Raw genomic sequence first — 21,030 nt, 5'->3', positions numbered from 1 at the left:
ATCTTGGGTAAAAGGTAAAACCAAACAGGTACACATCTTGGGTAAAAGGTAAAACCAAACAGGTACACATCTTGGGTAAAAGGTAAAACCAAACAGGTACACATCTTGGGTAAAAGGGTAAAACCAAACAGGTACACATCTGGGGTAAAAGGTAAAACCAAACAGGCACACATCTTGGGTAAAAGGGTAAAACCAAACAGGTACACATCTGGGGTAAAAGGTAAAACCAAACAGGTACACATCTTGGGTAAAAGGTGAAAAAGTTACTAGGTTCAAGACAAATTGTTTAAACTCTCTCATCCTGTCAGTGTATTCTTCCTTCGGGTGAAATAAAATATTCTGCAAAGTGATCCCGTATTCTGGAAACAGTGGCAGAACTTCTATACATTTGGTTGCTATAATCAGCCAAGGTGGTTTCCGCAGAGTGGTCCTCAATGGAAAGCTGTTCCTTGGATATAACATAATTGTGTAGGACAACACACGCTTTCACTACCTCATCCACAGTGTCTGTCTTCAAGTTAATGGATGTCAGGAGAACTCTCCATTTGGCGGTTAAGATCCCAAATGCACACTCCACCATTCTCCGTGCACGTGTGAGTCGGTAATTGAAAATTCTTTCAGTATTGCTTAAACCACGGCTGGAGTAGGGTTTCAAAAGATGTTCTGAAAGCTGAAAAGCTTCAACTCCAACACAAACAAAAGGCATTGGTGGCTCAGAGGTTTGAGGCAGTGGTCTAGGGGGGGGAATTGAAAGGTTTGTCCATACAAATGCCGTCCCATTGAAGACAGTTTGAAAACTTGAGAATCATTAGAGCCATACGCCCCAATATCCACCACTACAAATTTGTAATCCGCATCGGCGATGGCCATCAGCATGATGGAAAAGTACTTTTTATAGTTGAAAAACTGAGATCCAGAACCAGCCGGTTTCACGATACGGATGTGTTTCCCATCCACCGCGCCCAAGCAATTGGGAAACTGACACACTTCCTGGAATCTGTCAGCAACTTCCAACCATGTCTGCATTGTGGGATGTGGAATTAATTCGTCGTGCAGAGAGTCCCACACAGCACGGCATGTGTGCCTCACTATTCCAGATATGGTTGAAATGCCCAGTCTGAACTGAAAATGTAGTGAAGATAGCGATTCACCAGTTGCTAGGAATCTGTGAACAAAAGCAAGGCAGAAATTACTGCAAATTCAAAATATCAATCAATGAAAGTGAGCTACAAGAGTAGATACAAAAAGAATGCTTACCGAAGAGTGACCATCAGACGCTCAGCCGGTGTAATGGAGAAAACTGCAATAGGTATGACTCCTTCTTATTAGATGTTCAACCCGCTCCACCAATACATCAAAGTTCTCAGCTTTCATCCGCACATAGCTGAAAAACTTGTCAGGGTCTCCTCGTAGCTCCATGTATAAAGTAGAAAAGACTCCCCGCGTCATTCTCTGTGCTGTGATGGGGTGGATCCACAAACGGCGGCGTCGCAGACGCATGACACGCTGTGTCTCTCGCTCCTTCTCGATAACAATTGCTTTCAATCGATTCACCTCCACGATGAAATCCACGCTGTTCTGCAGAATCTTCGCAAAAATGCCGTCCATCTTGCTCTGTATCTTGCTCCTCTCAAACCTGTCACAGATGGGCTGTAGGAACACTGTATATATAGTTTTCAGCGGGCCAATCACCTTTTTAGCCTTTCAGGGGGAATTCCAGAAACCGGATCCATCAAAACCGGACGAAACAGATGACAACCGGATGAGACGGATCCGGTTTCTCGCCGGATCCGGACACCTGATCCAGCTGAAAAATGGATCCGTCTCATCCGGTTTTTACAAAATAAGCCAGATCCAGCGGAACCGGCATGCGGCGAAAAACCTGATGTGTGAAAGCAATTCCTTCTCCCCTTTCTTTCAGGGGAAGAAGGAACCTGCACCAAGGAGCAAATCTAAGGCTGCAAGTGTGTAATCTGTTGCAAGAAAAAAAAAATGCAAATTGCCTCTTCAGAGAAAAAGAGGACTTGAACTCTATAGCGCCACCTGTTGGAAGTAGCGATCCTACAAGTCACAATCAACCCTTTAACGAGTCTTGCAATATGACTTAGGAAGGATAAATAGCCAAATCAGTATCTCAATTTGCAGACACGGTGTTTCAGGCTCTTGGCCCTTGTCAGTGCGAAGCATGAGAACTGATTTGGCTAGGTGAGAGGCTCTAGACTGAGGTCTAAGGGTTAGTGTTGAGCGATACCGTCCGATACTTGAAAGTATCGGTATCAGATAGTATCGGCCGATACCAGAAAAATATCGGATATCGCCGATACCGATACCCGATACCAATGCATTTCAATGGGACGCAAAGTATCGGAATGGTTCCCAGGGTCTGAAGGAGAGGAAACTCTCCTTCAGGCCCTGGGATCCATATTCATGTGTAAAATAAAGAATTAAAATAAAAAATATGGTTTTGGCTTACAAATATTGATGAAAAATCCTGACCAAATCCTGACGCAATCCTGAACGTGGACACATACCCTTAGTAGTGTTGAGCATTCCGATACCACAAGTATCGGGTATTGGCCGATACTTGCGGTATCGGAATTCCGATACCGAGTTCCGATACTTTTGTGGTATCGGGAATCGGTATCGGAACCATATTCATGTGTAAAATAAAGAATTAAAATAAAAAATATGGATATACTCACCTCTCCGGTGGCCCCTGGATCTTACCACTGTAACCGGGAGCCTCCGTTCCTAAGAATGAGCCTGTGAAGGACCTTCGATGACGTCGCGGCTTCTGATTGGTCGCGTGAGCGGTCACATGAGCGGTCACGCGACCAATCAGAAGCTGCGACGTCATCGAAGGCCCTTCACGCGCTCATTCTTAGGAACAAAGGCTCCCGGTTACAGCGGTAAGATCCAGGGGCCACCGGAGAGGTGAGTATATCCATATTTTTTATTTTAATTCTTTATTTTACACATGAATATGGATCCCAGGGCCTGAAGGAGAGTTTCCTCTCCTTCAGACCCTGGGAACCATTCCGATACTTTGCGTCCCATTGAAATGCATCGGAATGGTTCCCAGGGTCTGAAGGAGAGGAAACTCTCCTTCAGGCCCTGGGATCCATATTCATGTGTAAAATAAAGAATTAAAATAAAAAATATGGATATACTCACCTCTCCGGTGGCCCCTGGATCTTACCGCTGTAACCGGGAGCCTTTGTTCCTAAGAATGAGCGCGTGAAGGGCCTTCGATGACGTCGCAGCTTCTGATTGGTCGCGTGACCGCTCATGTGACCGCTCACGCGACCAATCAGAAGCCGCGACGTCATCGAAGGTCCTTCACCGGCTCATTCTTAGGAACGGAGGCTCCCGGTTACAGCGGTAAGATCCAGGGGCCACCGGAGAGGTGAGTATATCCATATTTTTTATTTTAATTCTTTATTTTACACATGAATATGGTTCCGATACCGATTCCCGATACCACAAAAGTATCGGAACTCGGTATCGGAATTCCGATACCGCAAGTATCGGCCAATACCCGATACTTGTGGTATCGGAATGCTCAACACTACTAAGGGTATGTGTCTACGTTCAGGATTGCATCAGGATTTGGTCAGGATTTTTCATCAGTATTTGTAAGCCAAAACCAGGAGTGGAACAATTAGAGGAAAAGTATAATAGAAACATATGCTCCACTTTTGCATTTATCACCCACTCCTGGTTTTGGCTTACAAATATTGAGGAAAAATCCTGACCAAATCCTGACGCAATCCTGAACGTGGACACATACCCTAAGGGGTAAGGTTTCTCTTTTGCCTCTTTTTCTCTGAAGAGGCAATTTGCATATTGAATTTCCCCGAGGAGCATTGCATGACGATTAAGCCTCCTTACCTTGACAAGCCAGAGCTGGTATGTCACTCTCCACGACAAGAAAAAAAAAGATCTTTTCCCATTGAAAGCCCCTATGTCAAGAATTCACTGACAAAATTGTCAGCGAGAAGCAACCCTCCTTAACCCCTTTCTGTCATTAGACGTACTATTCCGTCCATGTGGGGTGGGCCCTACTTCCCAAGGACGGAATAGTACGTCATACGCGATCGGCCGCGCTCACGGGGGGAGCGCGGCCGATCGCGGCCGGGTGTCAGCTGCATATCGCAGCTGACATCCGGCACTATGTGCCAGGAGCGGTCACGGACCGCCCCCGGCACATTAACCCCCGGCACACCGCGATCAAACATGATCGCGATGTGCCGGCGGTGCAGGGAAGCATCGCGCAGGGAGGGGGCTCCCTGCGGGCTTCCCTGAGCCCCCCGCAGCAACGCGATGTGATCGCGTTGCTGCGAGGGTCTTACCTCCCTCCCTGCCTGCTCCAGACCCGGATCCAAGATGGCCGCGGATCCGGGTCCTGCAGGGAGGGAGGTGGCTTCACAGACGCCTGCTCAGAGCAGGCACTGTGAAGCAGCCTGCACTTCTCGCAGATCGGTGATCTGTCAGAGTGCTATGCAAACTGACAGATCACCGATCTGTATTGTCCCCCCCTGGGGCAAAGTAAAAAAGTAAAAAAAAAAATTTCCAAATGTGTAAAAAAAATAAAAATAAAAAATATTCCAAAATAATGAAAAAAAAAAAAATATTATTCCCATAAATATATTTCTTTATCTAAATAAAATAAAAAAACCAATAAAAGTACACATATTTAGTATCGCCGCGTCCGTAACGACCCGACCTATAAAACTGGCCCACTAGTTAACCCCTTCAGTAAACACCGTAAGAAAAAAAAAAAAAAAATGAGGCAAAAAACAACGCTTTATTATCATACCGCCGAACAAAAAGTGGAATAACACGCGATCAAAAAGACTGATATAAATAACCATGGTACCGCTGAAAACGTCATCTTGTCCCGCAAAAAACGAGCCGCCATACAGCATCATCAGCAAAAAAATAAAAAAGTTATAGTCCTGAGAATAAAGCGATACCAAAATAATTATTTTTTCTATAAAATAGTTTTTATCGTATAAAAGCGCCAAAACATAAAAAAAATGATATAAATGAGATATCGCTGTAATCGTACTGACCCGACGAATAAAACTGCTTTATCAATTTTACCAAACGCGGAACGGTATAAACGCCTCCCCAAAAAGAAATTCATGAATAGCTGGTTTTTGATCACTCTGCCTCACAAAAATCGGAATAAAAAGCGATCAAAAAATGTCACGTGTCCGAAAATGTTACCAATAAAAACGTCAACGCATCCCGCAAAAAACAAGATCTCACATGACTCTGTGGACTCAAATATGGAAAAATTACAGCTCTCAAAATGTGGTAACGCAAAAAATATTTTTTGCAATGAAAAGCGTCTTTCAGTGTGTGACGGCTGCCAATCATAAAAATCCGCTAAAAAACCCGCTATAAAAGTAAATCAAACCCCCCTTCATCACCCCCTTAGTTAGAGAAAAATAAAAAAATTAAAAAATGTATTTATTTCCATTTTCCCATTAGGGTTAGGGTTAGGGCTAGAGTTAGGACTAGAGTTAGGGCTAGGGTTATTGCTAGGGTTAGGGCTAGGGTTAGGGTTAGGGTTGGGGCTAGGGTTGGGGCTACAGTTAGGGTTGGGGCTAAAGATAGGGTTAGGGTTTGGATTACATTTACGGTTGGGAATAGGGTTGGGTGTGTCTGGGTTAGAGGAGTGGTTAGGGTTACTGTTGGGATTAGGGTTAGGGGTGTGTTTGGATTAGGGTTTCAGTTATAATTGGGGGGTTTCCACTGTTTAGGCACATCAGGGGCTTTCCAAACGGGATATGGCATCCGATCTGAATTCCAGCCAATTCTGCGTTGAAAAAGGAAAACAGTGCTCCTTCCCTTCCGAGCTCTCCCGTGTGCCCAAACAGGGGTTTACCCCAACATATGGGGTATCAGCGTACTCAGGACAAATTGGACATCATCTTTTGGGGTCCAATTTCTCCTGCTACCCTTGGGAAAATACAAAACTGGGGGCCAAAAAATAAGTTTTGTGGGAAAAAAAAGATTTTTTATTTTCACGGCTCTGCGTTGTAAACTGTAGTGAAACACTTGGGGGTTCAAAGTTCTCACAACACATCTAGATAAGTTCCTTGGGGGGTCTAGTTTCCAATATGGGGTCACTTGTGGGGGGTTTGTACTGTTTGGGTACATCAGGGGCTCTGCAAATGCAACGTGACGCCTGCAGACCAATCCATTTAAGTCTGCATTCCAAATGGCGCTCCTTCCCTTCCGAGCTCTGTCATGCGCCTAAATAGTGGTTCCCCCCCACATATCGGGTATCAGCATACTCAGGACAAATTGGACAACAAATTTTGGGGTCCAATTTATCCTGTTACCCTTGTGAAAATACAAAACTGGGGGCTAAAAAATCATTTTTGTGAAAAAAAAAGAAGAATTTATTTTCACGGCTCTGCGTTATAAACTGTAGTGAAACACTTGGGGGTTCAAAGTTCTCACAACACATCTAGATAAGTTCCGTGGGGGGTCTAGTTTCCAATATGGGGTCACTTGTGGGGGGTTTGTACTGTTTGGGTACATCAGGGGCTCTGCAAATGCAACGTGACGCCTGCAGACCAATCCATTTAAGTCTGCATTCCAAATGGCGCTCCTTCCCTTCCGAGCTCTGTCATGCGCCCAAACAGTGGTTCCCCCCCACATATCGGGTATCAGCATACTCAGGACAAATTGGACAACAACTTTTGGGGTCCAATTTCTCCTGTTACCCTTGTGAAAATACAAAACTGGGGGCTAAAAAATCATTTTTGTGAAAAAAAAAAAAGAATTTATTTTCACGGCTCTGCGTTATAAACTGTAGTGAAACACTTGGGGGTTCAAAGTTCTCACAACACATCTAGATAAGTTCCTTGGGGGGTCTAGTTTCCAATATGGGGTCACTTGTGGGGGGTTTGTACTGTTTGGGTACATCAGGGGCTTTGCAAATGCAACGTGACGCCTGCAGACCAATCCATTTAAGTCTGCATTCCAAATGGCGCTCCTTCCCTTCCGAGCTCTGTCATGCGCCCAAACAGTGGTTCCCCCCCACATATCGGGTATCAGCATACTCAGGACAAATTGGACAACAAATTTTGGGGTCCAATTTATCCTGTTACCCTTGTGAAAATACAAAACTGGGGGCTAAAAAATCATTTTTGTGAAAAAAAAAAAGAATTTATTTTCACAGCTCTGCGTTATAAACTGTAGTGAAACACTTGGGGGTTCAAAGCTCTCAAAACACATCTAGATAAGTTCCTTAGGGGGTCTACTTTCCAAAATGGTGTCACTTGTGGGGGTTTTTAATGTTTAGGCACATCAGGGGCTCTGCAAACGCAACATGGCATCCCATCTTAATTCCAGTCAATTTTGCATTGAAAAGTAAAATAGCGCTCCTTCCCTTCCGAGCTCTGCTATGCGCCCAAACAGTGGTTTACCCCCACATATGGGGTATCGTCGTACTCAGGACAAATTGCACAACAACTTTTGTGCTCTAATTTCTTCTCTTACCCTTGGGGAAATAAAAAAATGGGGGCGAAAAGATCATTTTTGTGAAAAAATATGATTTTTTATTTTTACGGCTCTGCATTATAAACTTCTGTGAAGCACTTGTTGGGTCAAAGTGCTCACCACACATCTAGATAAGTTCCTTAGGGGGTCTACTTTCCAAAATGGTGTCACTTGTGGGGGGTTTCAATGTTTAGGAACATCAGGGGCTCTCCAAATGCAACATGGCGTCCCATCTCAATTCCAGTCAATTTTGCATTGAAAAGTCAAATGGCGCTCCTTCCCTTCCGAGCTCTGCCCTGCGCCCAAACAATGGTTTACACCCACATATGGGGTATCAGCGTACTCAGGACAAATTGCACAACAATTTTTGGGGTCCAATTTCTTCTCTTACCCTTGGGAAAATAAAAAATTTGGGGCGAAAAGATCATTTTTGTGAAAAAATATGATTTTTTATTTTTACCGCTCTGCATTATAAACTTCTGTGAAGCACTTGTTGGGTCAAAGTGCTCACCACACATCTAGATAAGTTCCTTAGGGGGTCTACTTTCCAAAATGGTGTCACTTGTGGGGGGTTTCAATGTTTAGGCACATCAGGGGCTCTCCAAATGCAACATGGCGTCCCATCTCAATTCCAGTCAATTTTGCATTGAAAAGTCAAATGGCGCTCCTTTCCTTCCGACCTCTGCCATGCGCCCAAACAGTGGATTACCCCCACATATGGGGTATCAGCATACTCAGGACAAATTGTACAACAAATTTTGGGGTCTGTTTTCTCCTGTTACCCTTGGTAAAATAAAACGAATTGGATCTGAAATAAATTTTGTGGGAAAAAAAGTTAAATGTTCATTTTTATTTAAACATTCCAAAAATTCCTGTGAAACACCTGAAGGGTTAATAAACTTCTTGAAAGTGGTTTTGAGTACCTTGAGGGGTGCAGTTTTTAGAATGGTGTCACACTTGGGTATTTTCTATCATATAGACCCCTCAAAATGACTTCAAATGAGATGTGGTCCCTAAAACAACATGGTGTTGTAAAAATGAGAAATTGCTGGTCAACTTTTAACCCTTATAACTCCGTCACAAAAAAAAATTTTGGTTCCAAAATTGTGCTGATGTAAAGTAGACATGTGGGAAATGTTACTTATTAAGTATTTTGCGTGACATATGTCTGTGATTTAAGGGCATAAAAATTAAAAGTTGGAAAATTGTGAAATTTTCAAAATTTTCTCCAAATATTCGTTTTTTTCACAAATAAACGCAACTTATATCGAAGAAATTTTACCACTATCATGAAGTACAATATGTCACGAGAAAACAATGTCAGAATCGCCAAGATCCGTTGAAGCGTTCCAGAGTTATAACCTCATAAAGGGACAGTGGTCAGAATTGTAAAAATTGGCCCGGTCATTAACGTGCAAACCACCCTTGGGGGTGAAGGGGTTATTGGAGGAGATTAAAACAATAGTCCGCCAGGAAATTGTCCTCCCTGGCCTCATTCTCCCAGTCAGCACCTGCTCCCAGTATCGCTCTAGCAGCAAAAAAGAGGAAGGTTAGCCAGGAAGGGAACTCAAACTCTCAAGAGGAAATGTCCATACTGAGGAACTTCTGGAAGAGGGCAAGCTAAGCCCTGGCCCTGATACCCTCCAGGATAGGAAATACTATTTCTCCTCTAAAAACATGGAAGAGCTCCTTATGGCAGTAAGAAGAACCATGGAGGTAGAAGAGGAAAAGACTACTTGTACAGTACAAGAGGAGATGTTCGGCAGTCTCTGGTCCTGAAGGAAACTAATGTTTCATATACATAAGAATATCTGGGAGTTTGTCTTGGAAGAATGGGATTCTCCGAAGAAGTTAAACATTTTTGCTGAACTAAGAGACAGATTTCCAGTAAATGAAGAAACTGCAGAATGCTGATCTGAGGTACCGAAGATAGATATTCAGGTAGCATGTGTAGCTAAGAAGAAAACCTTGCAATTTGAGGATTCCTCCCAGCTGATCGATTTCCCCCCCAGAGCACAAAATGGAGGACCTTCTGAGGAAATCTTTGGAGACTTCAGCAGCACTGCTGAACACTAATGCTGTATCCACGTGCATAACTAGATCAAAACTAGATGGCTTGCTCAGCTTGAAGAATATCTATCACTGCCTTTACTTCAAAAAGCTATGGAATTTCTTCAGATGCGTCGGCGGAATCGCTAAGGGTGGCAGCAAGATCATCAGCCTTATCAAATTCAGAGAGATGTGTGTGGCACCCCAGGAGTCCGGTTGCCACAGTGGCATTGCCTGTCTCAGGGGGGGTGATGCCATGTCTGGAATCAAGAAGAGATCCCCTTAGCAGGTAATACAATCAGCATGCAACACCTTTCCTACTCCAGACCAGAAGGTGGTCTTCAACCCAGTTTTAAGGGGAACTTCCCTATAAGTTCTGGTCTGGAGGAGGCGTTAGTTCAGTTTCAGTCTGAGAGCAGACAGTGAAGGTGGAAGAGGCAAGAAGTGAGGGAAATCTGGGGACAGGAGTTGTGGCTGAACTTACCCCAGGACTGAGCGCCAAAGACCGGACACCAGAGTCTGTGGTTGTGTGGGAACTGCAGGCCCAGCAACTAAATCTGGAGGGCAGGAAATCGCAAGTCTCCTGACACCCGAAGTCACAGCAGCATACGAGAGCCCAGAGTCACCACCAGGGAGTGACACCTGGAACAGGCTCAAATTGCCTGCTATGTGGGTAGTGTGTCACTTAGTGGACAGACTGAGACTTGAGGAGAGCTAAAAGCACCAAGGCCCTAGAGCGCAGCACAGAGGGAAGGCCTCCAAATCCACCTGGCAAGGGGGATTCTGAATTGCTTCCAGGCTGCCTGAATCTCCATCACCAGCTGTGATTTGTGCCCCGGGCGGCATCTTCAACCTGGGATTAAAGGTAAAGAAACTACAGTCCTTGTGTCCTCCAATCATTTCCTGGACCCTCAGTCCTGCACCCCAGCATCCATAAGTCCCTTACAAAACTGTACCGGTAGCCCTGGGGCCCCGCTCCACCTATTGGGAGAAGAACCATCCCAGCTGCATCACCATCGTCCCCAGCGATCCCTTAAGCAGAGTCGGCCATCCCTGGCCGAGTACCACAGGTGACGTCACGAATAATCCCCTTTTCCTATATAAACTTTATCCCTTTCCATCATCCATCCCTTTTTAATTGCGCGCCTAGGGCCACGGACCGGGTCACTGCTACCGCGACCCCCCCTTAAAGGACCCTCTGACCTGGTTCCGAGTACCCCACGGCCCAAGCGGGTGTTGCATGTACACTCTGGTTAAAGTCCTGTAGTTGAGGTGGTGACATAACTTCAAAAATGAAGCTGTTCTATTCTCTTTAAGGGAAGGTACATGTTTGGACCAGCTCTAAACTTGCTAGAGAAGGCTTCCGATTAAAAAAAATAATAATTCCGGCCTGAGCCGAGAGGCTCTTTAAAAAAAAAAAAAAAAGCCCCACTGAATTATAAAACTTGAACCAGCACATTGTATACACGAGGTTCAAGATGGAATCTGTCAGATTATCATTATTATTATTCCTATTATTATTATTATTATTATTTATATGGCACCACTAATTCCATGGTGCTGTACATGAGAAGGGGTTACATACAAAATTATAGATATCGCTTACAGTAAACAAATTTACGATGACAGACTGGTACAGAGGGGAGAGGACCCTGTCCTTGCGGGCTTACATTCTGCGGGAAAATGGGTAAGAGACAGAAGGTCGGGGGTGCAGCGGCTCTGGTGGTGGTGAGGCAGCAGCACGGGTGGTAGTGAGGAAGGGATGGATTCTGGAAATATTTTTTAGTTGGAGGTGGCAAGAGTTTGGATGTGCGGTTTGAAGAACAGGGCAGAATCAAGAGTTACCCCGAGGCAGCGGATTTCAGGTGCGGCAGAGAGCGTGATGCCGTTTACCATAATAGATAGGGGAGATACGCGAGATGGAGGAAAGATGAGTTCGGTTTTGTCTACATCGAGTTTTAGGAAGCGAGAGGTGAAGGAGGATATGACTGATACACTCCTGGATTCTGGACAGCAGAGAGGTGACATCTGGGCCAGAGAGGTAGACCTGAGTGTCGTCCGTATACAGGTGGTACTGGAAGCCATGGGACTTTGAGTTGTCCTAGGCCAAGGGTATAGATAGAAAAGAGTAGGGGCCCCAGGACGAAGCCTTGAGGGACTCCAACAGAGAGAGGGTGGGATGAGGAGGTAGTGTGGGAGTGGGAAATGCTAAATGTGCGGTCGGCAAGGTATGAGGCAATCCAGGACAGGGCAAGGTCTTTGATGCCAAGGGAAGAAAGAATCTGTTCCAGTGGTCGACCGTGTCGAAGGCAGAGGACAGGTCGAGAAGGAGGAGGATGGAGAACTGTCTGTTAGCTTTGTCTGTGAGTAAGTCATTAGTAATTTTGGTCAGGGCAGTTTCAGTGGAGTGGTGGGGCGGAAGCCAGGTTGGAGGCTGTCATGGAGAGAGTTAGATGAGAGGTGGGTGGAAAGTTGAACATGGGCATGCTGCTCAAGGAGTTTGGAAGCAAACTTGAGCAGTGATATGGGGCGATAGCTGGACATAGCAGTTGGGTCAGGGTTAGGTTTTTTGAGGATGGGTGTAATGGTGGCATGTTTGAAGGCAGAGGGGAAGGTACCAGAAGATAGTGATAGGTTGAATAGATGAGTTAGGGCTGGAATGAGCGTGTTAGTGAGGTTGAGGAGCAGGTGGGAAGGGATGGGGTCAAGTGCACAGGTGGTGAATTGGAGAGGAGGCGAGTAAGCTCTCCTTCAGTGATGTTGGAGAGGGAGGTTATTAGGGAAGGGCAGAGATCTGGTATATGGAGTAGTTGGGTGGTTGAGCAGTAAAGGTTTGCCTTGTTTGGTTTGGTCAATCATATTTTTTGAAGTAGATGGCAAAGTCCTCGGCAGAGATTAGGGGAGTTGGAGGAGGCAGTGGTGGGCGGAGGAGAGAGATGAATGTGTTGAACAACTGTTTTGGGTTGTAGGATAATGAAAATGCAAGGTTTCTGAAATTGGTCTGTTTAGTTTGTTTGAAAGTGGTGAAGTCATCTGACAGATGTATTTTCCTCCAACGCCGCTCTGTGACCCTGGATGCTTGCCAAAGTTTTTTGGTGAGGTTGTTGTGCCAAGGTTGCCTATTGATTTGTTGCAATTTGCTGTGCATGAGAGGGGCGACTGAGTCTATGGCTGATGTGAGGGTAGCGTTATAGAAAGCGGTGGCATTGTCCGTGTCCTGGAGATATGGAGGATAGAGGTAGAAGAGAGTCTGTGAATGTCTAGGTGAGCTAGGTTTCTGTGAGGATGTACTAGTGGCTGGACATGGAGGGGGCGGGTGAGGAGGACAAGGATGAGAAGGTGAATAGATGGTTGTGAGATTAGATAGGGAACAGAGGCGGTCTAGTGTATGTCCATCTGTGTGGGTGGCTGTGGAGGACCACTGAGTAAGTCCAAAGGATGAGGTTAGGGACAGGAGTTTAAAAGCTGCTGGCTGGCAGGTGTCAGTAGGGATAATAAAGTCACCCATGATGATGGTGGGGACGTCAGCAGAGAGAAAGTGAAGAAGCCAGGTAGAGAATTGGTCAATGAAGGCAGTGGCTGAGCCTGATGATCGGTATATGACAGCCATTTGGAGATTAGAGGGAGAGTAGATACGGACAAAGTACACCTCAAAAGAAGAGAGGACGAGGGAGGGTGGGGGTTGGATAGGGTTGAAGGAGCAGTTTTTAGAAACAAGGAATCCCACTCCTCCACCATGTCTGTTGCCAGAGCGAGGATTGTGGATAAAGTGGAGGCCACCGTAACTCAGTGCAGCAGAGGAGGCTGTGTCAGGGGGCGTCAGCCAGGTCTCAGTGAGGGCCGGGAAGGAAAGGTTGCGGGAAATAAAGAGATTGTGGATCATGTGGAGCTTGTTGCAGATGGAGCGGGCATTCCAAAGTGCTCCAGAGAGAGGAAGCAGGGGGGGGTGGGGGTTAGTGGCATAGATTTTAAGTGTGAGGGATAGCGGTAGTTTCTCTTAGTGCGAGAAGTATAGGGGTGAGGATTAGTTGGATGTATGAGGCGGGGGGGGCCAGAATTGGGGGATATGTCGCCAGCCATGAGCAGGAGCAGAGAAAGGGAAAGCAGGTAGGTGAAGGAGAGTGATCAGCTTATATTATATTTTAGTAGGAGAGGTCTGAGGTTAAGGAGCAGGTCTGCAGATGAAGCAAGGTAGAGCAAGGTAGGGGAGTAGGAGAGAGGGGGAGAAATTTATTTGGTTCGAGGGTGCAGGGGTTTGGGGTTAGCAAAGGAGAGCGAGGATTAGTGGAGCAAAAATGGTGAGGGCATATTCCCCTGATAAGACAAAATTTTGCCATGGCTACAATCAATCAGAAGGCTTTGAGGTTCACAGTTATTCAAGGGAAACAGTGCAGTCCATTGTTTCCCGTTCGGGATAACGTCTGTCATCTTCGTGCAGATTTGTGGTGCGGAAGTCATGGCTCAGACAGAGGTCAGAGTATCTGTAAAATACCATACCTCAACGACTTCCTGCTAGGGAAACCCCTCTATACTGTTATTCCAGGAGCATTTGCAGATGATGATCCAGATTCTAACATCTCTGGGCTGGCTAGCAAACCACCATAGGTCAGATATGGTTCCATCTACAAAGACGTTCCTAGGGATTTTACTGGATTCCCACAGGGACATATGGTTTTAACCCAAGCAATAACCGAACTGGTTAAGATCAAGGATAGGCATCCTACAAAGCAAAAGATCAATATCTGTAAGGTTTGCTATATCAGGTCTCGACTCCATGACATCTTGAATCCTGAGTAGCCTGTGCCCAAGGCTATACTAGAACCCTCCAGACCCATATGCTTACAAATTGGGATCGATCCCCAGAATCCCTGGACAACAAAATCCCAATACCTGCCTGGGTAAGGCTATGTGCACACGTCAGGATTTCTGGCAGAAATTTTCCTGACAAAAAACGGACATTTCTGCCAGAAATCAGCATGAGTTTTTACCGCGATTTTACCGCGATTTTACAGCGTTTTTACGGCGTTTTTGATGCGGTTTTTGTGCGTTTTTTCCCAATGCATAGAGTAGCGGGAAAACCGCGAAAAAAAAACGCAAAATTAATGAACATGCTGCTTTTTTTACCGCAATGCGTTTTTTTTCACGGAAAAAAACGCACCATTTGCACAAAACATGCAGAATGCATTCTAAATGATAGGATGCATAATGTATGCGTTTTTTTTTTGTTGTTTTTTTTTTGTTTTATTTCAAATAATTTTTATTAAACATTATACAAAACAAATGTCAAATACGTGAAGATTTATAAATTTTATAAAGGTAAGGAAAATGGTGGGATGAGGGAGGGGAGGAGGGGAGGGAGAGGGAAGGGTAAAGGGAAGGAAACAAAGGAAAAACTGGAGAACTTTAATTCCAATATTATTTTCCAAGATGAGATAAGAAAACAATAACTTCCATTATAAGTAAGTACGATCTCAGATACTGCCAACAGGGAATGTAGAAAACCCGAGATCTCACCTAGAAGTTGGTATAACAAATTAGCAATAGAGAAGATACCTAAAAAAAAAGAGAATCAATCGACCCAATAACAACAGATAAGTCAAAAGACAAACTATATTTGAGGAAACATAGCATTCCACCTGTCCCATTTTAAACTGTACTTGGATAAGTTTCCGTTTACGACTGCGAATCTGCGTTCCAATGAATTATGGAGATAGAGCCTGTCGACAATGTCAGAAAGTCCCGGCACCATTTTATTCTTCCAATAAAGGGCAATCAGATTTTTTGTAACTAAAAATATGTGTACAATCACATATCTTAGGGAAGGGTGTATACAGTCCAGGTCAATAGAGAGCAAGGCAGTTTGAGGGGTGAGAGAAAATTTTTTATTGAGGATTTTATTAATGTAGATGGATATCTGTGTCCAGAGGGGTTTGATTTTTGGACAGCTCCAAAATAAGTGCAGCAAACTTCCTGGAAACCCACATTCTCTCCAACAGAGAGGGGAATGTGTGCCACCAAAGTGAGACAGCCTTACCGGAGTCAGATACCATCTAGTCAATAACTTGAAGAAGGACTCATGGAGTGTAAGAGATATATTAGATGTGTAGGTATTAATTATAGCCCTTTCCCAATGCTCTTTACTGATAGGAAATCTCAGATCCTTTTCCCAGCGGTTGAAATAGGAATTTTTAGTAAAAGTAGTATCGTTGTTAAAATAGTTGTAAAGATACTTAGTACTCCAAAACAACTTATGGTCAGTGTTATTCAGGAGCAAGGTTGCTATTTCTGCTTTGGAATATGGCCCCTTTATGAATTTATTAATTTGTTCTTTTAGCATACATACCTCCCAACCTTTGAAGATGGGAAAGAGGGACAAAGTTTGCGGCGCGCGAAGCGCGCCGCGGCAAATTTTAGGCCACGCCTCTGACCACACCCATTCATAATTAGTCACACCCATATCCACGTCCCAAGCACACCCATTTAGCACTGCTGATCACACTGTTTCATATACAATAGTTATAAACAAAAAAATATGGCCACACAGTGCTCCATACTGTATAATGACCACACATGATGCCCCATACTGTATAATGGCCACACATGACGCTCCATACTGTATAATGAACACACATGACGCTCCATACTGTATAATGACCGCATGCATACTGTATAATGGCCGCACATGATGCTCCATACTGTATAATGACCGCACATGATGCTCCATATTGTATAATGACCGCACATGATGCTCCATACTGTATAATGGCCGCACATGATGCTCCATACTGTATAATGACCGCATGCATACTGTATAATGGCCGCACATGATGCTCCATACTGTATAATGAACGCACATGATGCTCCATACTGTATAATGACCGCACATGATGCTCCATACTGTATAATGACCGCACATGATGCCCCATATTGTATAATGACCGCACATGATGCTCCATACTGTATACTGGCTGCACATGATGCTCCATATTGTATAATGACCGCACATGATGCTCCATACTGTATACTGGCTGCATATGATGCTCCATACTGTATAATGAACACACATGATGCTCCATACTGTATAATGGCCACACATGATGCTCCATATTGTATAATGACCGCACATGATGCTCCATACTGTATAATGACCGCACATGATGCTCCATACTGTATAATGGCCGCACATGATGCTCCATACTGTATAATGACCGCACATGATGCTCCATACTGTATAATGACCGCACATGATGCTCCATACTGTATACTGGCTGCACATGATGCTCCATACTGTATAATGACTGCACATGATGCTCCATATTGTATAATGACCGCACATGATGCTCCATACTGTATACTGGCTGCACATGATGCTCCATACTGTATAATGAACACACATGATGCTCCATACTGTATAATGGCCACACATGATGCTCCATATTGTATAATGACCGCACATGATGCTCCATACTGTATACTGGCTGCACATGATGCTCCATACTGTATAATGACCGCACATGATGCTCCATACTGTATAATGACCACACATGATGCTCCATATTGTATAATGACCGCACATGATGCTCCATACTGTATACTGGCTGCACATGATGCTCCTTACTGTATAATGACTGCACATGATGCTCCATATTGTATAATGACCACACATGATGCTCCATACTGTATACTGGCTGCACATGATGCTCCATATTGTATAATGACCGCACATGATGCTCCATACTGTATAATGACTGCACATGATGCTCCATACTGTATAATGACCCCACATGATGCTCCATACTGTATTATGGCCACAGTTCTCCATACTGTATAATGACATACAGGCACGCAGCTCACACACATGCAGCATCACACACACACAGTATCACACATACACACGCAGCATCACAAACGCAGCTCACAAACACATGCAGCTTTGACACAAATGCATCACACATGCAGCCATCACACACACACACAGCCATCACACACACACGCAGTCATCACACACACACGCAGCCATCACACACACACACGCAGCCATCACACAAACACGCAGTCATCACACACACACGCAGTCATCACACACACGCAGCCATCACACACACACACGCAGCCATCACACACACACACGCAGCCATCACACACGCAGCCATCACACACACACACACACGCAGCCATCACACACGCAGCCATCACACACACACACACACGCAGCCATCACACACGCAGCCATCACACACACACACACACGCAGCCATCACACACACACACGCAGCCATCACACACATGCAGCCATCACACACACACACACACACACCCAGCCATCACACACACACACACACACACCCAGCCATCACACACACACACTCAGCCATCACACACACACACCCAGCCATCACACACACACACCCAGCCATCACACACACACACCCAGCCATCACACACACCCAGCCATCACACACACCAGATACCTCATACACACATGACACACACACAAATGCAGCATCACACATCTCACACACACACACACATCACACACACACACACAATCTCCTCTGTGGTGCAGGGGCGGCTGATCTGTCCATGTGCAGCTCTTCAGTTTCTCCGGCTGCTCACAGCTCTGCACTGTCCCGGCACCTCCCCCGTCTCTCCTTCTCTGCCGGGATAGCAGCTAAGAGCAGGAGACGCCGGAGCTCTGTGCACATACCTCAGGTAGTGAGTCGCTGACCTCTCATCTTGATCGCTGCTGGCTCTCTTCCTCAGCGTGGCACACACAGGGGGCGGGGGCGGGGGCGGGGGAGGGATCGGTCGGGAGGAGACCCAGCATGTATAAGAAAAAAAAAACAGCCACAAACCTAATCGGGCTCTCTCTACGTCCCGGAAGTGGGCGGGGCTTCACCGGCGGCCGCAAATTCGGGATTTTAAATGCCCGAAGCGGGACAGCGGGACCCCGGTGCCAAAGCGGGACTGTCCCGCTGAAATCGGGACGGTTGGGAGGTATGAGCATAATATATGCCATGAAATCCGAAGACAGAAGATTGAATTTTTTTTTTAATTTTTCAAAGGTAGTAAAGTTACCGTCATATAAGTCTTTGACTGTTTTGATACCCAGTCCTGGCCAATTCGCTGGTAACTGGGAATCATAGAGGTCTGTAAGAAGTTTGAGTGGAAAGTTGTATAAACTTTCTGATTTGTTGGAGCCTCTCTTGGGTCTTGCCAATTTAATCCAAGCGGCAGAAATAGCTTCTATAATGGGGTGTAAAGAGCTACGGGGTTTGGATTTAAATATTCTATCATATATACAGTATTTTAGGGGGCGGTAATTGTTATAAGAGGTTTCCAAATCTACCCAAGCCGGTTTTGAAGAGTGATTAAACCAAATGTGGCTTTGCTTTATGAGATTGCTAAGGTAGTAGGCCTGAATGTTCGGTAGTCCCAAGCCTCCTCTGGATTTATTTTTATATAGAATATTTTTAGCCACCCTCGCTCTTTTGTTACCCCATATGAATGAATTAATCGACTTTTGGATTTTGTTTAAGAGAGCAGTAGGGATTGATAGTGGAAGTGATCTAAACAGGTAAAAGATTTTGGGGAGGACAATTGTCTTAGCTGCAAGAACTTTACCAGTCCATGTCAGCCCAGACTTAGTCCAAGTGAGAAAATCTTGTGAGATAGTTTTTAATATTTTCCCAATGTTACTTTTAACAGTAAAAGAGAAGTTTTTAGAGAATAATATACCAAGATATGAGATTTCAGTCTCTTCCCAGGTGAAGCCCGTTCTTGTTCTTAAGAAATCCTCAGATTGCTTGTCCAAGTTAAATTGAAGTATCTTGGATTTTTTATTGTTAATTTTAAAGTAGGAAACCCTAGAGAAAAATTCCAGAATTTCCAACACATTTGTAACTGAGGTAACTGGGTCCGAAAGGGAAAGTAGCAGGTCATCCGCGAAGAGACTGATTTTGTGTTGACGATGAGTAGTGCTGATACCCTTGATTAGATCATTGTTCCTGATTTGGATCGCCAAAGGTTCGATAGCCAGCGCGAATAGAAGGGGTGACAATGGGCACCCCTGCCTGGTACCATTACTTATTGAAAAGGTTTTAGACATATGGTTGTTGATAAAGATCCGCGCGTTAGGAAAAGAATATAGAGCAAATATGGATGTGATTAATCCATCCCCAAAGCCAAAACGGGTCAAGACAGCTTTAAGATATTTCCAATTGACTCGATCGAATGCTTTTTCAGCGTCTAGTGTAATTATTAAGGAAGGGATTTTAGTTATGCTTATTTTATTGATAATATTAATAAGCCTTCTGGTCCCATCTGAAGTTTGTCTTCCCATGATGAAACCCAATTGATCATTGTGGATCAGCTTGGGAAGGACAATCTTCAATCTCTCAGCAAGAATTTTTGAGTAAATTTTAAGGTCACAATTAATAAGAGAGATGGGCCCATAATTCTGGACCTTGTCTAAATCGTTTTGGCTCTTGGGGATCATGATTATAGTTGCCTCTAATGTATGCGTTTTTAATGAGTTTTTATAGCGTTTTTATAGTGAAAAAACTTGAAGAAAACGTGAAAAAACTTGAAGAAAACGCGAAAAAACCTGAACGTGTGCACATACCCTAAAAGCCTCTCTATCATGGTGGATCAGCCCAAGGAACCTAAACGGGGTAGTCCCTTGGATCCAGGACCCTCTGGTGGTGATAAAAGTAGATGCCAGCAAAACAGAATGGGTACACATTGTCTCCCAAACCTCCTTCCATTGACTATGGTCAGCTGAGATCAGTCAGCAATTATTCAATTTCCATTAATTAAAGACTGTAGGGTACTTGGATCAGCAACATCTGATTCAAAACACCCATGTGAAAGTCTATTCAGACAACATTACTACAGTCACGCACCTCTGTCACCAAGAAGTTTGAAACGCGAAGACCTGAGGGTAATCTCTGTAAGAATATTCTCCTGGGCCGAAGAACATCTCTCCTTATCAGCCCTCTTTATAAAAGGATCAGTCATCGCACAGGCTGACTTCCTGAGCAGGAGAGATATTCACCCGGGAGAATGGAATCTAAATTCAGATGTCTTCCAGGAAGTGGGGGTTACCCAGAAGTACATCTGTTTGCAGGATGCCAGAATGCAAAGGTAACCCAGTACTTCCTTTTGAAGCCAGCGATGCCTGTCTAGGCATAAGCCTTCCCTCTGGTCCTAATTCTGCTAAGAACTCAGCAGAAAATAGAATTCGAGCAGACCATGGTAATACTGATGGCACCACTCTGGCCGAAAAGAAGCTGGTTTGGCACCTCAAGCAACCCCCTGATCCTTCCATCAATCAGAGACCACCTTCACAAGGGGCCAATTTACCATGCAGGCCTCGAGAGTTTATGCCTGGCTTCTGAATTCTCAATTTTAAAAGCCAGGTCCTCTCAGGATCACTAAGACCCTTCAGAAAAGTAGGAA

Source organism: Ranitomeya variabilis, chromosome 2, assembly GCF_051348905.1.
Source record: "Ranitomeya variabilis isolate aRanVar5 chromosome 2, aRanVar5.hap1, whole genome shotgun sequence".
NCBI classification, from domain to species: domain Eukaryota; kingdom Metazoa; phylum Chordata; class Amphibia; order Anura; family Dendrobatidae; genus Ranitomeya; species Ranitomeya variabilis.
The sequence above is the reverse complement of the archived record's forward strand: the minus strand, read 5'-3'. Positions refer to the sequence as shown.